Below are 18,922 nucleotides of genomic sequence, written 5' to 3'. Positions count from 1 at the left end.
TCCTTTGATGAATATCACAGCAATCTATTATTATAGGTCAACTATTTATTCAATGAATGATGGAACAAACTACAGCCCAAGAATGTTGCAAATCCACATAATTAAAAGAGAATGAGGGACTTCCAACTTTCAATACTGGACATATATCTAAAAAGTGAAAATTGTACAACAACCTCATGTAGTTTTGATTTGCTTAATGCCATTTCCTGGAATGGATCTCATTTACATGCCACAATCTTAAAATTAAAAAGAAACTTGAAGAACATCAGATCAACTTCTAAACCAAGAGATTTTTTCCCTACATTATAGACAAATAATTCTTAATTTTTCTTTTGGAAAATTTCAATATTAAAGAACTCACTGCTTTACATATTAGCCTCTGGAACTTTATAGATTAGTATATCAGAAGATAAGAGAGAGCACATTCAAAAATTCAATTAAGAGATTTTAATGTTAGTTACAGATGTATGGGAAGGGTTAACAGAATTAAGAAATGGTGAGGCACCCAGTAATGAGCAACGGTGGGAAACTTTTGCCACCTCTAGGCCTGAAGGGTCAGATGTCCTCCTCATTCTAACCTTAAAAAGTCCCCATCATACCCTCAATTAAAACTCTAAAGTTTAAATAGTATGCCATTTTCTGACCCTTGAAGCATTGTTATGCAATTCTTGATAGGAGTTTTCTTTAATGTCATTGTTATTCTAAAACTGGTCTTCATTTAAGTTTATAAATGAGTCTTCTAATAACTAGGGTCTCAGTTCTTTGAAATTCTCTTCTCTAGAGATTCTGTCCTCTTCTGTCCCTCATCCATTCACTCTCAGAGTCTTATCTTGACACTGCAAATAACCACTACCACAGCCTCAATTTTACTGATTACCGATTCTTATTTTTCCAAGTAACTGCTCCAGTCAACTCCAATAATATTGTTCCAACTTGTACTGAAGGATTCCTGTACCTGTTACATGAATGAGCTCTCTGTGCTTTCTTTAAATAAAATTTGCACTAGATTCCACCTCTCTCCCACATTAAAGGACATTACTTCATCAGTTGTCCTTTCTGTTATTTATATCGTTGATTTTTAATTGTTCATTTACATCACTATACAAACATGCTCTTATTTCTCTCATCTTCAAACAAAACAAAAATCATGCTCTTATTCCCATTTCTCCTAACACCAGTTCTTTAGTTATAGTAACTAAAGATTTGTCTATATTTATTGTTGCCGATTCCTGTCCTTGCTCTCTCTCTTAAACACAACCAGATTATCCTTTTGCCCACACCATTACTCCAAAATTACTCTTGTCCAGGTCTTCAATGATATCCTCATAAAGAAAAACGGTGGTCAATTTCCAGTTCTAATTTTACTTCAGCCATCGGTTATGGCATCCATGATTTCCTCCACCCACTTGGTTTCTAGGACACAATATTCTCTTAGTTTTATTCCTACCCCTCTAGTGATTCTTTCTCATTTTCCTTTGTTGGTATTTTCTCTTCCCTATTTTCTCTTCCCTAATACTGGAATACCTTTTGGTTCACAAATTGGCCCCATATTCAGACAGGGCAAGAAGAGATTAAAGGAAGAGGCAGACCACTTCAGATTGACAAGTGGCAGTTTAATAAGCAAGGGAAGTTATGCACCAGGCTTTTCTTGGGTAGGCAGCAAGACAAGTAGATCTCTGCACCTGCCAGCCAGAATCTTAAAGGTTTCTATAGAGGCTTTAACTGGGCTCAGGCATGTATACTGCACAGACGGTCTCAACAACACATTACTGTCTCAAGGTTGTATCCTTGAACATGGCTCCCATCGTGAGAACTGTGAGAATATACATCCAAGGACAGGGGAAGGATGAGAAACTTCATTGCCTGGGTCCAGCTTGCAAGTCCACTGGCAGTCAAATTCTCCAGTACCCCAACAGCATTCCAAGAGTCAGTTTTCATTCTTTCCTCTTCTCTATGTAAACTCAATATCTTTAAATTCATATCTACTTTCATACCTCAAAATTCTCTCTAAATGGTGACAAGTCCCATATTTGTATCTTTAGCTCAGAACTCTCTTTTGAAATTTAGATACTTATATTCACTGCTTTCCCCAAACCAGCATTTTGAAATTGATATATCAAACCTTAGTAATTACAGGACTGACTTCTTTATTTATCCCCACCAAGCTAGTTTAATTCTTATGAAATACAAAAACACAGAGTCACCTTCTTCTTCCCTCTTTCTCTCATACTTCACATTAAATTTTTATAAAATACTGTGAGTTCTCCAAAATGCATAAGGTATAATCCAACAATTTCTCAACACCTCCATTGCTACCACCTAGTTTAAGTCACCGCTATCTCTTGCCTGCAGATAGCTACAGGAATGATCTCCCTGCTTCCACCTTCGCCCTTGTAAATTTTCTTCTTGACAGAGCAACCAGAGTGATTTTTTTAAAATTTAAGACACTCCTCTGCTTAAAATGTTGTAATGGACCCTGATGTCATTGAGAGTAAATGCAAAGTTCTTACAAAAGATCAAAAGACCTTGCAGGTTCTTTGCTAAAGTCCTTAGAGATGACTCTCTTCTTTGCCTGGACCACACCAGACATACCAAGCTTCCTGACATTCTTTAAGCACTGCAAGCATACTCTTACCTGAAGATATTTGTCCCACTGCTCCCTCTTCCTGTAATACTCTTTCCCTATGTACTCACATGCCTAACTCTCTTCTCTTTTAAATCATTGTACAAATGTCATCTTCTCAATGAAGTTTACCATTACCACAGTACATAGAATTTCATCTTGTCCTACTAGACTCACATTCCTCAGCCTCTTTTCCTTACTCTTTTTCCCCCTATAGCACTCATATAACATAAAATTTAGTTATTTAATATACCATGTTTATTGGCTATCTCAACTTGAAAGAAAGATCTATGAAGACAGAATTTGTTTTGTTCTATTTACTGGTATAACCCAAATAACTAGAATATCTTACATGTAGGAGTGAATAATTAGTCATCGAATAAATAAATGGCTATTGGAATACATGTGAATAGATGACCATAAAATAATCCTCTTTATGGCTCAGTGAGAGAGGTCTTGAGACTAGGGCTCACTTGCTTTGCGAAGAGGCAGAGAGGTAGTCAGTCGCCTACAGAGTTTGAAGTTGGAAACCTTAGACAGACCATATAGCTATCAGATCTTGAAGAACTGGTCTAAGGGCTCTCTGTATACATAAATATTTCCAGAAATTTCAGCTCAATAAAATTGGAGGTTCTTAAGACACACTAGTTACCTATTTAACCAAAGACTCTGATTTGGAGCCAAGAAATCTGTACCTAAACAAACTTCTTTAGTGATACTTATGTCCAATAATATTTTAGAAATACTCCCTTGAGTCCTTACAAATAATACCTTACTGGCAAACATATATCTGAATAACAGTTTGAGAAATGATACAAAGGAAGTGACTGCTTGAGTGCAGGATAATAGAGAAGAAAACAATACCTGAGTGAAAATGCCTGGTCAAAAAAAGCAGCTGAACAATAAGAGCAACAAAAGCAAACCATTTTATAGGTTTGTTCTTTCTCAACAGGGGCACAGTTGAGTACAGTGGTAAAGAGACTGGAATTTTGGGAAAATCAGTATCAGGAAGAAAATCATATTTCTAAACTAAACTGTATCAATTTACACATATAATAAACATGCTAATAAGCTATATTTTGCAGAAGATAATTGAAAAAACTTAATAATTTCTAGAATTTATATATCTATCAGAAATGTGGTAACAATGGAAATCACAGCTGAGAAATCCATAAAAGAGCAAATAATTATTTTCTTTATTCCCCTGGCTACATATCTCATAAGGCATGCTTATATGCACAGCAGTATCCCTGGGGATCACTACTAAAAACAGCATTGCATCATTGCCTTGAGTTACTCTTTCAAAACCACACAAATTTCAAACACCTGCCATTTTAAGATCAAAAAGCTAATATCTTATTTCAACAGGTCACCATTAACATAGAAGGCTCTAAATAAGATTGCTATCTAACAAGTTGGCAAGTTAGGGACAAGGTTTCCTACTGAAAATAGAGAGCTCTCATGTGATTAATGAAGAAATGTTTAAAAAATTTCATTCCCTCACCTTTACTTAAAATTCATAGCTTCTCATATAAAAAGAAATAAAAACCCACACTGTCTCAGAAAATACAGCACAAAAGATAATATGAACAGTCTAATCATAAAGTTATGAAAGTGCTTTTGAGCTACCATCCTGGTGAACTCAAGGTGATCCTGACATTCTGATTTTTTCCCAAGTCTAGTGGGATAATAGATAAACTGTGAAAAATGGTGAAGATAAAAACTGGTGTATCTAAATCAAGGGCTCACAAAAATGTTCAACTTGAACTGTTTAAACCACTATATTTTCTGCACACAATTTAGAAAATGTTTCATTTTCTGCTGTATTATTTCTAAATGTCTTAAAAGATATTCTTCTGTCACAGAAGCATAAATCTTTCTAACATATCCCTTTTTGTCAGTTTACTGTTAATCCAAAGGGGAGCAAGCACACGGAAGGTCACATGAGGCGTCTCTTCAATCAGTGTTAATTAATCAGCAAGTCAAGGTAGAACCTCTTAAGATAAAGTGTTAAAGCTAAGAAAGTTCATCAGAAAATTAAAATGTTCTCTTTAGGTGACTATCCTTACTTTTCAAGATAGCCAACAGGGAATGTTTATCTCCTAGGCACAGAGTGGGAAAAAAGGTTAAAACTGGGGACCTACACATGCCACGAGGGCCTATGACTCCTGCAGGCCACTTAATGTTTTTCGTTTTAGTGTTCTGAAGTAAAATGAAAGAATTTAACCCAATCCACGGCTTTCATCTACATTGACAGAGACACAGGAAGTCATAGCAGCACTTCAGACCAGTGATGGGAAGCACTGAGGATAAATGAGAAGCCAAGATTTTATTTTGTGTATCCCTCTCTCTCTCCTCCCCCTGCCACCTTTTTTCTCTCTCCCTCCTCTCTCTTCCATTTTTCTTCAAATATTTAATTTTTTTAAGTTAATATTTTCAAAACATATACAGTTAAGTACACACATTTTAAAGATCAGATTGATGAATTTTCACAAAACGAACACATCTATATGATGTATACTTAGACCCCCAAATCCCTCATAATGTATCTCTATCATTAACTTTCCCAAAATAGCCATTGTTCTGACTTCTATAATCAGAGTAGTTTTTCCTATTTTTGAATTTTATAAAACTGGACACATATAATAATTATTTGGTTCAGTCAATAATAAAATATGAGATTCATGAATATACCAAAATCTATCTTTCTATGACTAAAATATTGAAGTATATTTGGGTTGTTTCAAATTTTCAAACTTTTATAAATAATGCCAGAAACTTGTTTACAAGTCAAGTCGCGCCCACAAAAATGCCTTACTGTTGGGATTATGACCACAAGTGGCATTACTGGATATATACTTATCCACGTAGAGTTCAAAACAGTTTTCCAGAGTGTTTGTACAGATGTACAGCCCTTCAGCAGTGTATGAGAATTCCAGTGACTCTACTTCTTTGCAAATATGTGGTATTGTTATTTTTAAATGTAAGATATTCTGATTGAAGTTTATTGGTATTTTATTGTGATTTTAAAGCAAATTTTCTTAATGTCTAGTAACATTGAGCTTTTTTTTTTCACACATCTCATGACTATTCAGTTTTTTCCTTTGCAAAGTGGTTATTCAGTTCTTTTGACTATTTTTAATTGGATGCCCTCTTATCAATAATTTCTGGAGTTCTTATTCTTTATATGAGTTATTAATCAGATCCATATATTGAAAATATCTTCTTCATTCTATGATCTTCCTTTGCTTTATTATGTCTTTTGGTAGCAAAAGTTCTACTTTTAATGTGGTTCTGTTTGTCATTCTTTACCTATATAACTAATGCTTTTGTGTCTCTCTTAAGAAATATTAACTCTCCCAAAGCTATGAAGATATTCTCTTAATATTCTTCTAAATTTTTAATTTTTTTCTGTCACATATAGGGGTGTTATGCACTTGAAACTGACTTAATTAATTTGACATAGGGAGTAAGGTTTTTTTTAAAACATATTGATAGCCAGTTATTAAGTGTCATTTTTGAAAGAATCATTTTCTCCAGCATTAAATTGCAATGGCACATTTACCATGGTTTAGATGACTGTGTATGTGTAAATATATTTCTAAAATCTCTATACTCTATTGACCTATATATCTGTAGTTATATAAAAGTCTTTGTATGTCAAGAATTAATGTATTTTTCTTCTGGTAACCATCAAAATGTACTCTATATCTTCTTTAGAGCATTCTTTACTCCTTTATAGAAAACTTTTATTGTTAATGATTTTTTCAAGATTAAATTTATTGGAATAACATTGGTTGATAGCATTGTATTTCAGGTGTACAATTTTATAGTATATCATTTGTATTACATTGTGTGCTCACTATCCAAAGTCTAGTTTCCCTTCATCACCAAAAATTTGACCCCTTTTATTCTCTTCATCCCTCCCCCCACCTTTCTTCCTCTCTGGTAACCACCCTTCTGTTGTCTGTGTCTAGAAGTTTGTTTGTTTTAATGATTCTTTATATTAAGTACTCCTTTTCAAATTACTGTGACTTATGTCTCCTGATTGGATCCAGATCATGACTTAAAAAAGTAGGAAGAAATACTGAAATCTTTTCCAAGTCCTCTCCATTAGTAAGTTCAATTTTTGTAAGTGAAATGTAAGTGTAACTATATTCTTCTTCTGAAACAACATCCCAAAGGAATTCATCAAGCAATAAAAGTTAAAGATGAACATGTAATTACATAATGTCCAGAGCAATTACACTGATAATTGAACTAAAAGGGGATGAAAATAAAACTTTTCTCTTTAGATTTAGAATTAAAGACAAAGTACATATCATCTGAATTTTTAAATAGTTCTAACTGATAGAGATAATTTTCCAGCCAAGAGGGGAAAAAAAAAATCTTTCATGAGTATTGATCAAATAGCAAATTGTAAATGTTGGTTAATGAGGCATTCCATTTATATAATTTTGTTAGTAGTAAAATTTTATTACACATGTTCGATAGTGTCATTAAGCATATTCTCTATCATAATTTCTATGAAAAAAATGATTCATCTTATGGAAATAGGTCTCTAAAGAGATTTTATATATGTCATGTTTTTATAAGATGAGAAACATGTCTCTTCAACAAAAGCATTGATGACTTTATCATGTGTAAGAAAAGAGTGTTGTATGGCAACCAAGAATATCAAAATGGTATGCATAGTTTGAGGATGCAAGGTAAGAATAATACTGGTATAAATAATAATAGAAAAAAAATTACTGACTGTGCATCCCAGATTTTCTGATTTCTTTTATGGCTGAATTTCTGGGCACTTAGTTGATCGAAGATTACTGGAAAACATGCTTTTTTGATAATGCAACCTCTCCTACATCCTTGTTAATTTTTCTTATTGTTTACTGAAAAAACAGCAGGGGCTGAAAGGAAAACCCAGTCTATTGTTTGAAGAGGAAGTTAAGGACCCTATGGCATTAATCTGTGCAATGGCTAATTTAGTCTGGCCCACTTATCATTAGAGTTTTTGTTAACTGAGAATATTTGCTTTGCTTATGTTACTGCAACTTTGTGCAATTCCAAATCAATATAGTTATCATATACCATAACTGAAAATTAACAGGGCAAACTCTAAGTCACTAGAAAATTACTAACACTAATAGTATACATTAGTGTCTTTCAAACTGTTTCATATTAAAATCACCTGATGAATTTAAAAACAATAGCAGAAACAACTAATGTGTAGATCTAAACCAAAAAAATTTTAATTGATTTGTGGCAAAATTTATTAACAGGTATTTTTAAAAAGTTCTCCAGGGAGTCTAATATCCACATACATATATATACACATACATATACACATACATATATGTGTGTGTGTGTACATATACACATACATACATATGTATATGTATATGTAAAACTATATATATATTATTATTGTGTGTGTGTGTGTGTATTGTGTGTGTGTGTGTGTGTGTGTCTGCCTCTGGTTTCCTGGCACAGAGATCCTAAAAACATTTTAATTTCTTAAGTGACAAGAGCAGCAGGAACATCTTTCATTCTAATGAAGTAGGCTTCTGGTTGAGGGCTGGTCATCAGAAAGACCAAGCCATGATTAAAACTTTGAAATTTTTAGCCCCATTCTCCATATTCCAGAGAGGAGAGAAGGCTAGAAATGGAGTTAGTAACTGATCATGCCTTCATGAAAAAGCTTCTATGAAACTTTAACAGTAGAGAGTTGGAAGAGCTCCCAGTTTGGTGAACATACCACACTGGGAAAGTGACACACACCCAAAGCCACAGAGACAGAAGCTTCTGGACTAGAGACTTCCCCCCAGACATCACCACATTTATCTCTTTATATGGCTGTTCATCTGTATCCTTTATCGAATCCTTTAATAAACTGGTAAACATTAAGTATTTTCCTGAGCTCCATGAGCGGCTCTAGCAAATAATTGAGTCCAAGGAAGAGGAGGTCATGGGAACTTCCATTTTGCAATCAAGTAAAACAGAAGTTGTGGGTAACCTGGAGACCTACTACTTGTCAACGGTATCTGAAGTGGGGGGCAATCTAATGGTATCGAGCACTTAAAATGTGGGATCTGACACTATTTCCAGGTAGATAGTGTCAGAATTGAGCTAAATTGTAGGACACTCAGCTAGGGTCAGAGAGTGGCTTGGTGTGGGGAAAACACAACAGATTGGAAGTGTCAGAAGTGAAGTAAGTGTTCTGCGTGAAAGTAAAGGACAGACACACAGGAGGAAAACTGTAGGTTTTTTCAGTACAACCTATTAGTAAGCTAAGGTTTTTACATATTACAGTAATTGCCCAGTGAATTCACACAATGAAAATGTCAAATTTGGGGTCTAATCAGATATTCGTGGTTCTGATACTTACACTGATTCTCCAGCTACCTTCTCTATCCAAGTTGGCTTACTTCATTGCTTGGCCAGGGGCTGAGTTTTGCTTGAGTCATAAAATTCATTCTGCAGGAATTTTTACCACATTCATATGTTTACAAAACCAGGGCAAATAGAGTACTGAGAGGCTGAGCAAGCTCTTTTAAAGCAGATAAGCTGAATTTGGAAAAGTAACTGTTCTCCTTTGCCCATAAAATTCTGATGTTTCTGAAAACCTCATGAACCTTATGGATATTAAAGTTGGCCTTCAGGTATAAGCCAGAAACATCTTTGAAGAAAATTAGTAACAGTCTTCAGATTTATGGCCCTTACATATGTTACAACCTACATCCCTGCTGGGTATCACAAGAGCAAAGGGGACACCTTCAACAATACACATGAACTAAGATTTTCTTTTTAAATAATAAAACTGTATCACAATGCAGTGCAATGGCAATCTAATTAATTTAGCAAAGCATTGCCACTTAAAATATATTAAGTTCAATGTCTACAAAAAATGAATAAGTAGTTTTTAGATAAAACTTGCCAGTTATACAAATTTTAGCAATGTATCAGATGAAAAGAACAGAACACTGGTAGGAGGTGGAGATGAAAGTCTATAAATTCATGGTTTCACTGGAAAGGTTATTGGTGCCTTTTAAAAGCTGAGTTGTTGCAGTGTAAACCACATATTTTGCATAAAAATAGGAGAAAACATCCAATTTCTTACAAATGCTTTATCTTTTATCATTCTAACTCTGGCTGTGATAAATACATTTTCTACAAAGTAGAAAGATAACTCACCCCATAGTAAGGTTTTAGAGAGCTTCTCTCACACCTCAGTCCTCAGATAGGATGTTAACACATGGGTCTCTAAGTCTGTGGTTGACAGGGACCGACCTGAGCATATATGCAAGACAGAGATTCTGCAACTGGGGGGATAGTGAAGTCTTTGCCTGACTTGCTTCACAACAAGGACTTATGCCTTTAAAGCAACGTCTCAAATCAATGGTCCTCAAGCCACAATTTTACTTCATTTGATGAACAGAGCATTTTCAAAAAGTCTAAATTTCAATATCTAATGTGGTAGAGTGCATCCTTTTCAACTTGCCAAGCTGTCTACCACTGTATTTTCATTTACTGACTCAATTTTTTTGCTTGCTTGACTCCTAAAGAAATTTAAGCCCTTATATTTACCTAATATAAAAAAAAAGTCTCAAGATGTATAGAATCATCTGTCAATAAAGTAAATTTGAAAAATGTGTCATGTCAGTAAGCCTTCAAGAACATAGTCAGTGGCATAACTTCTGGTAGAATTACAAAGTTGTAAAACAATTTTTGGAGAGCAATGAGGTGGGCAGTATATATCAGAAAATAAAATGTACACATATTTGATACAAAGCTTCCGATTTTCCTTTAAGGAATACTCGCATTAGAATTTAAAGATTTAGATTTAAGGGTGTTTATTGCAACATTTTTATAATAAAAAATAAAACTGGCATAAAATATCCATCTATGAAAGAGTAATTACATAGGTATAATAAACTCATATTATGGAAAATTATGCAGCCATTAAAAGGGAGATAGGCTTATGTGTACTTTCGTGGAAAATGCTCCACGATACAGAGTTACATTAAAAAATCAAATCAGACTAAGTGCATAATATGAGCTCATTCATTTAAAATATGTATATATGCCTATTTATACATATTTGAATATATATACATAGAATATTAACTAGAGAAATGGGATGACAAATTCATCTATAAACTGAAGAGTGAAGTAAATGAACATTTTCCATATTTCTGCCCTAGTATCCAATTTCCTTGAATTTCTTTACAATAATAATTTACTTATATACTGACATTTGGATAAAATGAGATAAAAATATACATAAGTATTAATTCTTATCTTAAAGTATTCTCTTTTCTTAGAATACTCTCCCCAAGTCCTTATCTTTGTTGTTACTTCTCAACAAGTTAATTCTTTTCATCCATCTTTCGGACTTTAACATATTTTGCTTCAGATAGTTTCTGCTAACCCCCCTGAAATAGAGCACCGTGTATTACCCACTGTAGCTATCTTTATACTAGACTGAACTAGGCAGGGAGAGGACAGTGGGGGAGATAAATGGGGTAAAAGGGATCAAGTATGTGGTAACAGAAAGAAATCTAACTATGGGCGGTGAACTTACAATGTAATATATATATATATGCCTTACTATTGAATTGTACACCTGAAACTTACCGGATTTCATTAACCATTGTCACCATAATAACAGTAAATAAATTAAAAAAAAAAAAAAAAGTTCAGTGAGGTCTGGAAACATGCCTATGCTTTTCCCATTATTATCCTAAATAAACAAAGTCCTTGAGTGACTATGTCCCATTTAGTGGGCATAGCTGGCACATACACTGGTTACATGAGTGAGCTCCATTAAGGAGACAAATAGGGTTACTGAAGTATGCTACCTTCAGACATCAGGTGGACTTCCTCGTTAGCCAAGCCCTGATACGTTCTAGCTGGTAAGAACCTGAAAGTGTTTGTTGAAAGAAAGGTTAAATCAGTGAATTCATGAATTGAATGAATTTTATCTCACTTTTATGGAATTGAAAACAAACTCATCCTGGTAAAGATATGTAAAAAATAGGAGAAAGCGTGAACCTGGAAAAGGAACAGAATACTAACAATTTTACCAACATACAAGCTTGCATGAAACAGCCCTTGCACCTTATTTAGAATTATTATAAATTACTGACTCCAAAGAATTTATAATCCATCTACAGATGTATTCAGGTATAATTAATCATTTATTTGCACATTCACTAAGTCATTTTAAAAGTTTCTCAAATAATGTAAACCTGTAGATAGAAAAAAAAAATATTTCAGGCAGCTTGAGATTCAAAAGAGTTTATTCCTTTTAGGCAATACATGAATTTCTTAAGGGGAAAGAGAAAGTCAAGAGCCTATTTCTCTCACTAACATGCAAGTGATTATATTACCTTAATTCATATATTAGCCTGAGTAATTTTATTTCCTGCTCCATTCCATCCTAAAATGTGTACTTAGCAAAACATTTATATTTGTTATTTTTCTAAATATCATACATCTTATTGCTATTTATGTGAAAACTGTTACTAAAAATTTTATTGCCAGTTTCCTGGCGCTCAGATACCCATGCAGTATTTTTATAGGGGTTGGCCACCTGACTATTCTAATTTATACCTGTTATTTCTTTTTCTCTGCTACTTTTCCAAATATAGCTATTTCTTATATTCACCATATCACCTCTCAGCCAGAGCATATCAGGACCTAAACAGCAAGTATTTTCACTTTATGTTATAAAGGAAGAAGGCCCAGTGATGTTTCCCTGCATCCCTAACATTGCTCTCCCATGTCTCCAGAGCACATGCCAGCTTTTCTCATAAAACACAACATAGTCACCCAAGGACCAAGTGCTTTCAACACCAATATGGAAGTCTCAAAGTTTGTTTTGCTGTACAACTTGCATGAGGTACATTTTGGTTAATAAATAAACACTTTTTTCTATTATTTTATAGACAAAACTTTACTTATTACTAGTTTTTCTTTGAGTTGATGGTGACAATAACCCAGAACATGGTGACTTAGTATACAGATATCTCTCAGATAACATTATTGCATTTAGTTGAGGCACAAAATTAGGAACTAAATTTAAAGCTGGTAACACAAAACCAGTGTGAAAGTTCTTTTGGGATAGTATAACAATTTTTCAAGTATGAATTGTTGCCACCTCATGAATAGAATAACAACCTAATTTAAGAAATAAGGAGAAACAGAAATGGAGAGATAAAAGCATGGAGAAGTAAACATAATTTCTCTAACAGTGAAGGCATAACACACTTGACAATGCTGACAACGCATCAAAAGGAAATTAATTAATAGTTTGTAAGATTCGAAAGTTGACATGGTCTCTTTTCCTTTGAGAAATAAAATCTACACTTACAATCCTAGGGAAATAAAAATACATTGAAATGGTCTGTCAATGTTGATTTAAAGTACAATAGCATTTAAAGAGTTTCTTTCATGACTTTAAAAAATAATTGATACATATTTTAAAGAAATTGTCAAATTGGGCACTGTCATGGCAGAAGAACACTGGCCTTGAGGGATTGGCTGTATGTGAGAGTCCACGAGAGGCTAAAAATACTGTATACAAAGATTCCTGATATTATTGAACAAATCTCCAAAAATGAAGCATATAGAAAGTATAAAGAACAGATTATAAATGAGAATTTGGATATAGTTAAAGCAGAATCAGATGTTAAAATATTAGAAGACCAACATCAGGGTGGCCAAACGGAAGAGGTGATTTCAGGCTGGAAATGAATGAAGTCTGGCAAGAAAAATGATACAATGGAAACAATGGGAGCCTTTAGTGGAAGAGCCTCCTGCAAGCCAATGGAAATGGCCAATATAATCATCATTAAGTGACTTGTGTGTTGACTGGAAACTGATGAAATTAAGTGTTCTGTTATATCAAACATGTTGACATATTATTGACATCTTATAATCAAGAAAGCTGATGTAGAACATATTTAGGAGACTTTTTAAAATTGATCATTATGTAATAGGGAATTGTGAATCAGTTTTTGGTTTGTAAAGCATTCATTCAAATTATTTCAGAGATAATATATTTTTTAAACAGAGATGTGGGAAGATTCAAAAGTTAATTGGGAAAAATTTCTATAGACTTTAATTCAGAGGCCATGTTTGAAAAGTGAAATATTTTTAGTAGTATTTAACACATCATTTAATTTTTTTATTCTGAAAAACCCAGAAAAGATATTTAATTATCATTGTTGCTTTAACAAATTTATGGGTCATTGTTTAAAGTGAAGTAGTAAGAATAAAACCTATCAAATTAGAATTCATTGTACAGTTAAGGAAATGCATTTGATAATTGAAAGATTTATTATTTATAGTAGTAGCTGGAAAATTTTTTTCTTTTGTCTTATTTAAGAAAATTAGATTTTTGGCCCTTAGACTTTTTGATTAACGAAATTACATCAGGAAAGAATTTCTGTAAAAGAGGAGATATTAAAAGTTCCTAAAGTTTATTCGGCAAACATCTTAGTTGTATAGTTATAACTTCAAAGTAGAATCATTAAGTAGTTTTCACTAAGTTTCTAGTATGAGTGCATCTGGGTATTAAACATAAGATAAATACTGTTTAAGGAAAGAAGCAATTGACAAACATAAAATTACTTTTCATGTGTCCTCAAAAAAGAAAAAAAATCATCTAACTCAATCTGAAAAAGAATATATTTTTTATCTCAATGTTAGAGTTCAATAAATAGAGAGAATAGAAGAAAAATTCAAAATTGGAGAATTTATTATCAGCCTATACTCTTATTGATGATATAATGGTTTTTGGATCACATAAATAAATAGAGATTTTTCTGTATTGAAGTCATGTTAAAGACTATACTTTATAACCAAATATAATGATGTAAATAGTATTTTTCTGCATAAAATTCCTAGTTTAAAGTTGAGATAGAGAGAATAAAATATTGTTTGATATTTAGGCCAATCTCTTCTCCCGGGAAATAAAACTATATGATAGTCTTGAATGACCTTAGACCCACCAATGTTGTATATTTAGAATGTTCATTTTTCTGTAAAGAAAAAAAAAAAACTCCTTGAATTGATTTTATGGTTAAAAACAAGGATCAAAAGCACATAGCTATACTGTGAAACCTCTATCACTAAACATACAGCAAAAGGCAAGAAGTATTGGTGATACAACCAACATTTTTATAGAAACTCCGAGATAGCACATTTTTTATTATTCAACTTTTTAAACCCAAAGAACTTAAGTACAAGCATTATCTAGAGAATTTTGCAAAGATTATTCTATGTTTGTGTGTATGTGTGTGTTTTACATAGTTTTAATATGTATTATTTGAGGAGAGAGATTTTAAGATCAAATACACTTGGGAAAATTGGGTTAAAGGGAGATAAATGGAGTTTTCACTGTAGGGTTTATCAGAAACACTGGAAGTTCTACTATCTCCTTATTAGAAAGGAGTACAATCAACAATACTTCCCCAAAGTATTAATAATAGAACCTTTTTTTCCTGTAGAATATTTAACAGCAGTGATGCATGAAATGCAGATAATGAACACTGATACCAATGATTAAAGATAATTACCTTATTCTCTTTCTGTATTTTAAGTGCCTCTAGATTTGAGATCAATCCTAAAAGGTAATTGATTGTTTTACTAGGAGTTTGGCATTATGTAGGGTTCGACAAATCATTAAATTTCTCATTTTTGTTTGAGAATAGAGCCAATGAGCAATGAAGTGATTTATCCAAGGCTATAAGAGTAAAATTTGTATTCCTAGATTCTAAAATGGGTAAAAACTTTCACATTTTCAGTATTTTTTTTTTCTGAAAAGAATCACACCAAGAATAATTATGAAGAAGTAGTAAATATTACTTTGGTTAGTTAGTTTTAATATTTCCTCTAATAGTCTTCAATGCTACATTGAACAAAGAACTTTATATAATGTCTCAGTCTTTGGGTAATGAGAAAAATTTTGTAGGGAAATATTTTGTAGGAAAGTACTTTGAGATATTAAAAATATTTGATCCCAATTCTTATTTAATATTTAATCTGTACAAATATAATAAACTTTTTCATTCAAATGTGGTTTTACAACTTTTCACTGCAGTCTGTCTAAAAACTTATTTGACAATGAGAAAATTGGTATGTGGAGAAAAGAAAAAAAAAAGATCAGTGATGAGATCCATTTCAACAAGGGCAGAAATTTTCTAATAATTCTGCACATATGCTACCTGGGCCAGGGTAGCACTTAATTTTAATATATGGATCTATAATACAGAAGGCAGCTGTTCTAGAAGTCGTCCATTTTTTCCAGTTGAAAAATTATACATTTTTAATTTAAAAGAAGAAAACATCTGTCAGAATGGTAGAATTTCTAGCCGAACCTGCTGATGACTTACACACACACACACACACACACACACACACACACACACACATTTAACTAGATGTAGTTTTCTCTTTTGCCAAAACAGCATCTCTAGCAAAGATGCTTCTCAAGATTCTGAATCAGCATAAAATATAAGATTAGCTACTGCCTGAGGTTATTTTTTACATATTATTTATGGGGGGAAAATCTCAGTGAATATGGTGTCCAAGCTTCTAAATTTAAAGATTAACAAATTGAAGCCAGAAAACCTAAAATTCAGATTCAGGCATTAAATTTAGGTTTCCTGACTGCCAAACTGTTGCATTTCTCTCTGCAGCATTTGGCAATACAACTCTTTTTTGTATGCGCATGCCCTCACCACTAGTTTAACGGTAAATTCTGCTCTTTCAAGGGATTTCTCTAACAAACACTTTCAAGTCCCAGAGAGGCTTATTAATTATGTGCGTACAGGAATGGCTGTGTGCTTATGTGCTTAGACTCAGCCTCAGCTGGAAGAATTGTTTTCCCTGTTATTATTAGGAAAACTCAAACCTTCCGGCCCTAGGTGGAGTCATTTTTGTCAAGCTATCAACTGTATATTTATCACAGAATAAACAACAACAACAGCAACAACAATATTAGTGTGTGTGTGTGTGTGTGTGTGTGTGTATATATATATATAAAATATATATATATTTATATATATATATATATATATATATATATATATATATAAATTGTTCCATTTAACTATAGCCTGCATGGGCTATAGTTTATGGCCCCAATGGTAATACTTCTTTGGAGTCTTCACTTTGGGCGTCTCTCAAATGCTGCTGTCTGCAAGATCACTGTCTCTGTGCCTGTTGGTCTGAGGCACTGGCTATACTACTTGCTCATGCCACCATGGTCTGTGGATTTCCATACCACCAACAGGATCCTGTCAATTCCACTACCAACCTGCTTCCACAACTCTGGTATTCCCCCTTCTTTAGCCAGTTGTGAATAGACTCATTTCTTAAGTCTAGCTCTTTCAGAGCAGTGTTATAGTCTTCTCATTTTGGCAATGATCATCTACTTTCAGGAGTGCACAGGAAGTGGGAACAGTGATGTCACCTAGCACTGTCATATGTATTCATTCCAACTTGCTGGTTCTGAAGCAAAGCCTGCCCTACCCTGATGGACGTATTCTTCACTCAGGGTGAGTTTTCTCTGAATAGGTCTACTTTTTAAATCTCTGTAGTCTGGCTTTTTATGGGACTAGCACTGAGTAGCAATTTTTTAGTATCATACCAAGAAAACCCAAATCTAACTGCCTTAAATAGAAAGTGATGTTGATGTTGAAGTAAAATGATGAGAAGTAGCTATAACATCAAACAGAACCTGACTGAAGAACTCTAACTGGATCCATTTTTTTGGCTTGACTTCTTCTGCATTGTCTCCATTCTTACTCACAGACTCTACTCTCTGTTCCTCCAACAGCTTGGCTGCAGTAATTCTAATCCCTAAATCTTTAGACCGAGAGTTTAGTTCTGCGTTCCAATCAGAAGGTTTATTTTGATTGGAACAGAAGTTACATAGCCATTCTTGAAAAAAGTCATAGTTGGTTTGAGCCTACTAGAATCTATCCCAAAATTTATAGAAAGATCACTCTACTAATAATGGGAGAATATTCACTTCACAAAAACCAATAGGGAAAACCATTGACAAGAAAGAAGAGAAATAGTGTGTGAAGAAAACAGGCATCACTTTCAGGAACCTGATGTCCATCCAAAAACTGCTGTACATGTATTATTTCTACCTCTAAGACGGAATACTGCAATGTCTCCTTACCAACGCGTGATATCTCAGGTCTGGCTAAGCCACTGTACCATGTTACAATCCCAGACCTGAACCAACCATATTTCTGAACTTTATTCTACCTTTTGTCCTGACACACAGCTCAATATAATCCTTTTCTTAGGTCAGATTCTCATATTCCTGATGTCAACTACCTTTAGGTTATCATTTATAAATGCTAATCTTAGGGGAAAGATCTGATCCCTAAGGCAGTGCTTTCTATAAAGTTTAATGAGATTGCTAGATAGCAATAATTCTTAGAAGGTATTTATACACAAATGTTCTCTGGCCATCATCTTTTCTCAATTATTATAGGCACCTATAGTGAGTCAATGTAACCAAATTTAACTTCCCTTTTTTTCAGAAATTTCAAATGACTGCTTGCCAATACTATGGATCATACAGAAGAAATTTCCTCTGGTTAAAGGATCTGTATATGATGTTTGCTAACAAATGGCAATTCCATTTCTTCTCTATTCCTATCTTCATTTCTTCTTTGATTTTGAAAGAAAAATATCACTAACCTATTAAATATAAATATATAGCAGCTATTAAAAGATTTGAATATCATAATAGCTTTCTTCCTTTTTGCCCTGATTATGGGTCTGAGGATTTATTTTTATTCTCAAGAATAATTAATGATGACTGGTACATATAAGTGGCCAACCAGAATACCCATGTTAGATATGTTTCTCAATTGAATACAAAGGAATGATCATGGAATAAAGAAAAAAACTTAAGGCATTTGAGTCAACCGGCCCTTGGATGATAATCCTGATTCTGCCATTTCCCATATTTTCACCTTTGTTTCTTCATCTGAAAAGTGAAGATAATTAACATATATCTCATATAGTGATTTTGAGGAATGGGAACATTTACAAAAAAAAGATGGGTGAATGCCTGGTACATATTAGATGCTCAGTAAGTTAAGTATCAGTTCCCTCCTCTTTCTGTATGATGCTCATTGGGTATTATTTCTTCATCATTGAATAAAGGATTATAGAGATACCTAATATGCATGTGTCACTTCCATACTTCGATAAAAGCTATGAAATGTCATACTGGTCATCACACATCTCCATTTAATTAGAATTCCT

The 18,922-nt window shown here is 33.4% G+C and overlaps 1 pseudogene; it reads left to right on the top strand.

Annotated features, from left to right (window-relative positions):
* The first annotated feature begins 1,794 nt into the window (after nucleotides 1-1,794).
* On the top strand, nucleotides 1,795-13,469 carry LOC120596271 (NADH dehydrogenase [ubiquinone] 1 alpha subcomplex subunit 5-like; annotated as a pseudogene).
* Nucleotides 13,470-18,922: the final 5,453 nt, after the last annotated feature.

This window comes from Pteropus medius, unplaced genomic scaffold (genome assembly GCF_902729225.1).
Source record: "Pteropus medius unplaced genomic scaffold, Ma_sr-lr_union100, whole genome shotgun sequence".
Lineage (NCBI taxonomy): Eukaryota > Metazoa > Chordata > Mammalia > Chiroptera > Pteropodidae > Pteropus > Pteropus medius.
The sequence above is the reverse complement of the archived record's forward strand: the minus strand, read 5'-3'. Positions and strand labels throughout refer to the sequence as shown.